This window comes from Octopus sinensis, linkage group LG7 (assembly GCF_006345805.1).
Source record: "Octopus sinensis linkage group LG7, ASM634580v1, whole genome shotgun sequence".
Classification (NCBI taxonomy): Eukaryota; Metazoa; Mollusca; class Cephalopoda; order Octopoda; family Octopodidae; genus Octopus; species Octopus sinensis.
Window position 1 is genome coordinate 294,748 of NC_043003.1, and position 10,000 is coordinate 304,747.

Sequence of the window (10,000 nt, forward strand, 5' to 3'; positions counted from 1 at the left end):
TTGCTTCTTCTTCCTTCGCCTGTCTTCGTATTTTGTTTTCTGTAAATTTCAACTATATTTATATATATATATATATATATATATATATATATATATATATATATATACACGTTTTCGTCTTCTAAATCCACTCACCAGGCTTGGGTTGGTCCGAGGCCATAGTAGAAGAAGACACCATGTGGTTGGGAAGCAAACGTCTTACCAGACAGTCTCGCTTTCGCCATGTTTTTTTTTTCCGGCTCTTCACTGACGAACACAATACAAATTACAAACGATGTTTTTTAACTGAAATAACAACACGAATTTAATTAAAAACAGGGGTTTTTTTCAAGAAAAGAAAACAGAATATGAAAACCAGATAAATAAAATAGCATCATGCGAAATCTAATCGCCTGATTAATCTTAAATTTTCTAGTTAGATGCAGTTAATCTTTATTTCTGACTTCCGTTGCAATATTTTTATTACTTTTATTGAATTTTATTGCATTTTGCCTCCTTTGTTATGATGTTGTAGTCTGTAATATTATTTTGTCTGTTTTCTTTGAATTTCGTTCAGTCATTGGACTGCGGCCCTGCTTTGGGTCCCACAACCTTCAAATATTTTGATTGAAAAAATCGAGCCCAGTGCTTATGTTTTAGTTATAGATATATTTATTTATTTCTGGTGCTTATTGTATCGGTCTCTTTTGCAAACTGCATTGTTACGAAGGTGTAGTAAACAAACCAACGCCGATTGTCAAGCTATGGGGACAAACACACACACACACACACGTTATATGTATGTATGTATGTATGTATGTATGTATGTATGTATGTTGTATGTATGTATGTATGTATGTATGTATGTATGTATGTATAGGCGCAGGAGTGGCTGTGTTGTAAGTAGCTTGCTTACCAACCACATGGTTCCGGGTTTAGTCCCACTACGTGGCACCTTGGGCAAGTGTCTCCTACTATAGCCTCGGGCCGACCAAAGCCTTGTGAGTGGATTTGGTAGACGGAAACTGAACGAAGCCTGTCATGTATATGTGTGTGTGTGTGTGTGTTTGTTCCCCCACCATCGCTTGACAAACGAATAAATACTAGGCTTACAAAGAATAAGTCCTGGGGTCAATTTGCTCGACTAAAGGCGGTGCTCCAGCATGGCCGCAGTCAAATGACTGAAACAAGTAAAAGAGTATATGCATATATCTACGTGTGTATTTTTGTTGTCGTGTTTGTTTTCCACCACCACTTAACAACCGGTGTTGGTTTGTTCACGTGCCCGTAAGTTAGTGGTACGGCAAAAGAAACTCTGATAGAATAAGTACCAAGCTTAAGCCACCCCGACAAAAATCATAAGTACTGGGATCGATTCGTTCCTCTAAATAAATCCTTCGTGGCGGTGCTCCAGCATGGCCGCAGTCCGATGTCTGAAACCAGTAAAAGATAGAAGATACAGTGCAGAATATCGTGTCCTGACAACTTTGTCAAACCTGCGATACATTCCTTTGTTCCATCCTCCTCAACTGGTTTCCGTCATTGGACCACGGCCACGCTGGAGCACCACTTTTAAGAGTTTTGCTGACGGCTGCGTAGCTAAGAAGCTCGCTTTCCAGCCATGTGGTCACGGGTTCAGTTCCATTGCGCGGCCCCTTGAGCAAGTATCTTCTACCAGAGACCCGGGTCGACCAATAGCTTGTGAGTGAATTTGGCAAACGGAAACTGTGTGGAAGTCCGTCTAGCCAATCCACAAATCGATGCTTTAGCCAGCCCCAATCATTGTAATACATTTCAGTAGACTTCCCCCACCTCCCAGTTCATGATTTCGACCCTGCGGAAAGAAATGTAAATAGTATAAAGAGGTCAAGAATATGAGGTAAATCCTCTTCATGAAATGGAACTTGGCCACCACCACCACCACCACCACCACCACCACAACAACAACAACAACAACAACAACACCCACTAAAATAATAGCAAATAATTTCTTCTTAATGATGCAACAACAACAACACACAAGTTCCAAGAAAGCAAGAATTATAACAGCAACGACAGGAACAACAATAACGAAGACAATACAAATAAGAATGAAAAACAAGACTCAGTAAATCACACACTTACACATAATAGGAAAAGGACACACACACACACACATTCGCCTACACACATTGACACACGTAACCTTTCTTTCTCTCACACACAAACATACAAATACACACACACACTTGCACATTCACATACACACCTAGACACGCCTACACACCTAGACACACACGTAATCTCGCACACACACACACACAAACGCACAGACACACATAACCAGACACAAAACCGCTAATATAAAGAGAAAAAAAAAAGCCAACAAAAATGCAAAAACAAAAAAAAAAAACATTCCTGCAAATCATTCGCACGGAAAATTGGTTTGTAGCTTTATTCCTTTCTTTATTTCTAACATTCTATAATAATTCTTTCTCATTCTTTTATCCGGCTTCCCGTGTTCAGTTGTCGTCTGCTTTCATGATTTTGAAATCTTATTTTCTTCTTAACAATTGGTGTGTTTTCCTCTTTGCAATAAGAAAAAAAAAAAAAACTCCGTCACCGTTTAGTTGTTAATTTACTTGTTAAGGCAAGGCGGCGAGCTGGCAGAAACGTTAGCACGCTGCGTAGCCGTATTTCGTCTGCCGGTACGTTCTGAGTTCAAATTCCGCCGAGGTTGACTTTGCCTTTCATCCTTTTGGGGGTCGATAAATTAAGTACCAGTTACGCATTGGGATCGATGTAATCGACTTAATTCCTTTGTCTGTCCTTGTTTGTCCTCTCTGTGTTTAGCCCTTTGTGGGCAATAAAGAAATAGGAAGCGTTAGCACACCTGGCGAAATACTTAGTGGCATTTCGTCTGTCTTACGTTCTGAGTTCACATTCCTCCGAGGTCGACTTTGTCTTTCATCCTTTCGGGGTCGTTAAATCAAGTGCCAGTTGCATACTGGGGTCTATCTATTCGACTGGTGCCTTCCCCCAAAATTTCGGGCCTTGTGCCTAGAGTAGAAAAGAATTTACTTGTTAAGGCGTAGACATGGCGGAGCGGCTTTCTTCGAATTCAGCCTCACCGGCCAAGAAGGTTTTTTTCCTATGGACCTAGCTTCACCAATATCTTGAGAGTGAATTTTAATAGACCAACAAAAGATAAAAAATAAAAAAGCACTCCATCTGGTGAGAGATAAATATCATTTTATGTGCACAGTATTTAAAATAAGGGCTGTTAATAGTTTCCTGCTGTGAAGACATTCAAATTAGGCGGATTTATATAACGTGGCTTGTGTGTCCAAGCAATCTTCGGACTCTGCGCTTATGGTTAGTTCTCCCCCCCCTCTCTCTCTCTCTCTCTCTCTCTCTATATATATATATATATATATATATATATATATATATATATGCAAATGCATAAATATATATATGTATGTATGTATGTCATTATTCAGTTTATTTCAAGATTTCCTGCCAATAGAGAAAGAACCGGTTTCTAGCCTAGATCCAAGGCTCCTTCTTTGGAATTTCAACATCAACAATAGGGTATTTTTGTTTCTGTGCGTGTATGTATGTATGTATGTATGTATGTATGTGTGTGTGTGTGTATGTATGTATGTATGTATGTATGTATGTGTGTGTGTGTGTGTATGTATGTATGTGTGTATGTATGTATGTATGCATGTATGTATGTGTTTGTCCTCACCGCTTGACAACTGGTGTTAGGTTGTTTACGCCACCGTAACTTAGCAGTTTGGCAAAAAAGACCAATAGAATTAGAACCAGACTTAAAATCTGGACAGGGGCCGATTTGCTTTATTCACTCAACAAGGAGAAGCTACATTCAAATGAATGAAACAAGCTTAAAATTATAAAGACAAAAGGGTATTTAAAATGCTTTATATAGGTAAAATAATCATAGCTAGCCACAGGAATATTGAATGGGAGCATACCCTGAACCAGAATATTAAAAAGCTTGAAGCACCCCAGAGATCAATTACGAAAAAAACCAAAACAAAATAAAAGTTGATGGCCTGTCTGGTCTTAATTACTGGGATCGACTCGCGAATCTCAATCTGTATTCTCTCCAGCCCCGCTGAGAGCGCTTTATTACTTGTATGATGAGGAAATTGTTCCGACAGTATTGCCCAAATGATATCGGTACCACTATTAAATCCACCCACGGGGGTGGTCCTCGTGCCGTGCGTCCTCTACAGAAATCCTGCTCTCAGCACATCACAACACAAGGGCAGAACTACTTCTCCTCAGCTGGACCTGCTCTTTTTTTAACATCATTCCAAAACACATAAAGGAGGAAAAAGATTTCATAACCTTCAGAAAGTTCCTGAATGAATATCTCCAACAAATTCCGGATAAACCACCCACACCCGGATATACTGCTGCAAACAGCAACTCTTTAATCGAATGGGCAATGGCGCCTAAAAATAACGACACAAAAATACATTACTAAATGTCTTTTCCAGGTGGTGCTATTAAGTTAGCTATGGCCTGGGCCAATGTGGCCGAAACCTATCTAAGTATCATAGTATATCATCATCATCATCATCATCACCATCGTTTAACGTCCGTTTTCCATGCTAGCATGGGTTGGACGGTGTGACCGGGGTCTGGGAAGTCAGGAGGCTGCACCAGGCTCCAGTCTGATTTGGCAGTGTTTCTACAGCTGGATGCCCTTCCTAACGCCAACCACTCCGTGAGTGTAGTGGGTGCTTTTTACGTGCCACCCGCACAGGGATCACAACTACAATTTATATATATATGAAATACAAAACGGGACAAGAGCGCAAAACATCCGGACAGTTAAGTGATACAAAAATGAGACAACAAAACATCCAGATAGACGATGCAAAGAAAACAGGGACGGGTCATTCGAAGTTTTCTTTCCTCAGTCAAGTACCAGATTATCTTCGCAATTTCAGCTGATTATACTTGAGATTGCTCCAATCTGGCCAGCCCCAAGGAAAAACTAAGCTAAGAGCATTAGATTCCTTAGAAGAAAGCAGCGAATGTATACAAAAACAAGGACGGAAAAAACGGACAGTGTTACACAAATATAAATACAATAAAAATAATAACAGGACATAACAACAGGTGTCTTTCGACTAAGGACGAATTAAATAAAGCTGGCGCGTGTGGAAATGAAGCCTTACGGCAGGGACACAAGATTTCACAAACACAGAGAGGAATGTCGATGTTGTCAACGTCAAACATTAAGGCAAGGCAAACATCTCAAGTCATATACGATCTTATGAATCTCGGCTCTAACTTTGGAGCCCCAGTAATCCGTTACAGCACTTACCTAGCGTAGCTAATCGTTTCGATCACCTGTGATCTAAGCCCCCATACTTTGAGTATGTATGTATATATATATATATATATATATATATATATATATATAGTGTATATACTGATGTGTTTCAAGGTGTAGATAGCCACGTACATCTGTATAATTTATTTCTGCTTTTATATATTTGTTTTAAGTTGTGTTTCTCTATTTTCATCAGGACTGATTTTGTCACAACCTTAAATTTGAATGTAGCCCAAACCTATCTGAGTACCACAGAACAGAGATGCACTCAATCGCGTCCCGTCCACGAATTGGCGCCTTGACAGTGTTACCTAATATGGTACTGGCCAATTGGATATTACGTGTTTCGTTCTCGGACCTATCACAGTACCAGTGAAAAATCCCCAATTCTTCAACAAGCATTCCGACACCCCGGTTGGGAAGTTGGCTTTCCAGCCATGTGGTTTCGGGTTCAAGCCAACAGCGTGGCACCTTGCGTAAGTGCTTTGTACTATAGCCCGGGCCGATCAATGTCTTCTGAATTAATTCTGTTGTGTGAAAGCTCGTCGCGCGCGCACACACACATCTTTTATCTTTTACTTGTTTTAGTCATTAGACTGCGGCCATGCTGGGGCACCGCCTCGAAGAATTTTATTAGACCGAATCAACTAGAGCACATTTTAATTGAAGCCTGGTACTTATTCTATCGGTGACTTTTGCCGAAGTGCTAAGTTATGGATGATGTAAAAACACCAACACCTGTGGGAGATAAACATACACACATGTATACACACACACACTCACAAATACACACACACACATATACGACGGGCTTCTTTTAGTTTCCGTCTATCAAATCCACTCACAAGAATTTGTTTGGCCTGAGGCTATAGTTGAAGATAACTGCCAAAGGTGCCATGCAGTGGGACTGAACTCGGAACCATGTGCTTGGAAACACGAAGTTCATATTTTGCAATTAGTCCCGTGTGGAGAGAAATGTGTTCCGCCAGTTTGACGAACGTTCGGTTGAAATCTTTAAATATTTAAGTGCTTAGGCTCCATTGCTTTAGGAGACCTAATTCATTTGGATAAAGTAATCTAAAGAATAAGGAAGGACAAATATTTTGACTGAAAGAGAAAAATTAGGAGCATTCGAAAGACCTCCTGCTGTTGTCTTTTGTTTGTTTGAACAGCAACTGAAGACTTAGTTTTATATCACTTTTCTAGGGCATGCCACTCTGGTTGTAAGCTGTACATTACGCATGGTAGGGTTTCCATTGAAGCTATATTCATGTAGCTTCAGCCATGACTTGAAGCTAAACCTTTGGATTGTTAGCTAACAAAACAGTTGTATATAACACAACATTACCACTAATGAATACAGCAATAAGATTTGCTTAATGGTACCCAATGTAATGAGGGAACTTCTACATGATTGATCTATCTAATAAAGATAGCAGCCAAATCTTCCTCAAATCTGTGCCGTCTTGAAATCTGAATAAATAATTAGATTAAAGAGACATGTTGGATACAATCTTTCTGTGGTTGGAATTCCATTGTTGATACAGGGTGTTCACAAAGTCTCTCCGCAGTAAGTATCTAATGGTTTTCGGGCGATTCTTGTATACTGATCCTTTACTTGCTCCCCAGAAAAAAGTCTGGCGGTGTTAAATCAGGTGATATTGGTGGCCAAAGTTCCTTCGAAATAATCCGTTCACCGAAAAACTCTTGAAGTAGCGCCATGGTGATGCGCAGGATGAAAGAAATTCCCTGCGGAGAGACATTTTGAACACCCTGTGGCGTTGTTCATTGAGAGTTCGTCTGGTGTTGAACGACAAACGACTTAACATAACCCCATGCAGTGAAGGTAGACTTAAACACCAGAGTATCATATAGAAGAGGCAAACTCGAACACTTAAGTGTTATTGCACCATATAACAGAAGTACACGTAAACACTTACGTAGTTAAACATCGTATCAACCACCATAGAATAGAGGTCCTCTTAAGCACTTCAGCGTCACCCGAAAGTAGAGGTACACTCAAACATTTAACTGTCATAGCATGCATCATATAATAGAAGTCCTCTTAAATATTTAAACACACTTACCAAACAGATGAGGTATTCTTAAACACTTAAACGTTATAATATTGTAGACAGTTATCTCCCTTGAAACCAATTGACCACTGGATGGTGCACGTCGTGGTGTTGCATTGTGGGAGAATTAAAACTATAGCATTTGGACGGCGCAACCAAAGTGATTAGACGTATTTACTTCCTGCTGTGATTCCAAGCGATGTAACGGTCAAACATAACCACCTCTTATCTATACGAATACGAACGCACACAAACTGCCTTTATCTCTCTCTCTGCACAAATATTGTAATTTGTATGCAGTGTCAAGATTAAAACGATTTGCGGCCGTATTTGCAAATTCTTATCGTCTTTTTATTCTTGTATTTGGAGAATGCCTGCCTTCTACGTTTCAGCTTTCTTTGTATAGGAGCAAAAGTTCCTAATGTATCATACAGTAGAGGTAGACTCAATCACCAGTAGCACTTTACAGAAGCGGTACTTAGGTACAGGGACGGACTGAAAATATCAAGGGCCTTCGGGCATAACTGTTTACCGGGCATAACTGTCCCTTTGAATGTGTGTTTTAGTAGAGTTAATATGTAGTGTGCGGACTTCTCAAAGCTCTGGACCCTCGGGCAGTGCCCGATTGACCGACGGCTCAGTCTGCCCCTGCTTAGGTACCATTATATGTTAAAGGTAAACATAAATCTCACTTCAGCGACGTTTTCTTTTTTTTTGTATTATTTTTGTTATGACATTAAAGTTATTTTTGTTGAAATGACTAAGCACCCCCCACGTCCAATGGCTTGTAGTACTTAGTAACGAGGCTTTACGATGTGAGTTCAAATCCTAGCAAGGTCGATTTTACTTTTCATCTTTTAGGGATATATAAAACAAGTACCCATAAATATGCTCTAGCCTTCTGCATCAATGTTAGTAAAAAACATCAAGTGACCTTCTCGAGCCATGCCAGGCTCATAAGGGCCGGTTCCCTGGTTTCATGGCGTAGAAATTCCCCTTCTGAATGGGACGCTGCTCCGTCGCAGGACCACTCATTTTTGCCAGCTGAGTGGACGGGAGCAACGAGAAATGACGTGTTTTGTTCAAGAACACAACACAGAGCCTGGTCCAGGAGTCGAACTCATAATCTTACGATCGTAAGTCCAACACCCCTAACCACTAGCCACGCGCACCCGCACCAATGTTAAGATAATTTATTGCTGGTGACCTGGTGGCCTTCCTGTCGGGGGATCTAGTTTAGCTGACGAAGGGACTTGTACGTAATCGCTGAGCCAACTAGAAATAGGAATTAAATTTCCCACAAGTAGTAGCCTATCGTCTTGAATAAGGAAGGACACTATCGGCCAGTGGTTCCCAACCTTTTCACAAAGGTTCCTAACAGTGGTTCCAGCCCTTTTATTTAAATGAGTTTTCCCACGGAGCCCTTTTAATATGCTTATCCTTATGTGAGTGTGTGTGAGTGTGTGTGTGTGTGTGTGTGTATAGGCGCAGGAGTGGCTGTGTGGTAAGTAGCTTGCTTACCAACCACATGGTTCTGGGTTCAGTACCATTGCGTGGCACCTTAGGCAAGTGTCTTCTACTATAGCCTTGGGCCAATTAGAGCATTGTGAATGGATCTAGTAGACGGTAACTGAAAGAAGCCCGTCGTATATATATATATATGTGTGTGTGTGTGCTCACTGAAAATGCTAATTTCATCAGCAATTCTTTTCTGATTAGCGATGGTTGAGCCAAACTAAGTCAGTGGTAACTATATATTTTCTTTTAAAATAAATAAAAGACGATTAAGCGAATCGTTGATAATTATGAGGAGCGTGGTGTGGGCAAAATGGAGTCCAGCGACTGGATTAATGAAATATCATGTTGTCTTGTTTTCTTTGTCAATTTGCTTCATCATTAAATTTAATAAATATATTTATTTAGAGAAATTAAGTTATATCGTTTAAAAAGATAAAAATGTAATAAACAGCAATAACAACAGCAGCACAAGAATAAACAAAGTTTGTGTATTACGCTGCAATAAACAAAATAAATGTTTCGTACAAGTAGCCATTTGTCAAGATGAGGAAAAGGAAGTAAATTATATGTGTTTGAACAAATTCTATTTTGTGTGTGTTATTGAACGAGTATTACAGAGTGTGAGACGTTTCGGTACAGCTGTTTCGACGCTGCTTATCCGGCGTCGCTGATTTGACACTGACGTATTTGACATCATATGTTTTAATGGTTCTCTCGTTTTGAGGGGTTATTTCGTTCTCTTCTCCTTCTCGCTTGGTTTATGCAAATGAGTATATTTCTCTTTATGGGTTTGAGAAGAGGGAACGTGTTTTGATTGTTTCTTCTCGAGCCATGCCTGGCTCATAAGGGCCGGTTTCCCGGTTTCCTGGCGTATAGGTTCCCCACCTGAACTGGACGCCGGTCCATCGCAGATGAGCTGCAAGATGCAGGAGGAAAGAGTGAGAGAAAGTTGTGGCGAAAGAGTCAGCAGAAGTTTCGCCATTACTTTCGGCCGGAGCCGCGTGGAGCTTAGGTGTTTTGCTCATAAACACACACATCGTCTGGTCTGAGATTCGAACCCGCGATCCCTCGA

At 40.4% G+C, this 10,000-nt stretch overlaps 1 long non-coding RNA gene across 1 annotated transcript in view; it reads left to right on the forward strand.

Annotated features, from left to right (window-relative positions):
• The first annotated feature begins 6,082 nt into the window (after positions 1–6,082).
• The window catches only part of LOC118764060, a 24,052-nt gene continuing 20,134 nt past the window's right edge, over positions 6,083–10,000 (forward strand). The window contains exons 1-2 of the long non-coding RNA XR_004999848.1: positions 6,083–6,098; positions 6,307–6,312. This is a non-coding gene — a long non-coding RNA (uncharacterized LOC118764060). The remainder of the gene's footprint in view (positions 6,099–6,306; positions 6,313–10,000) is intronic.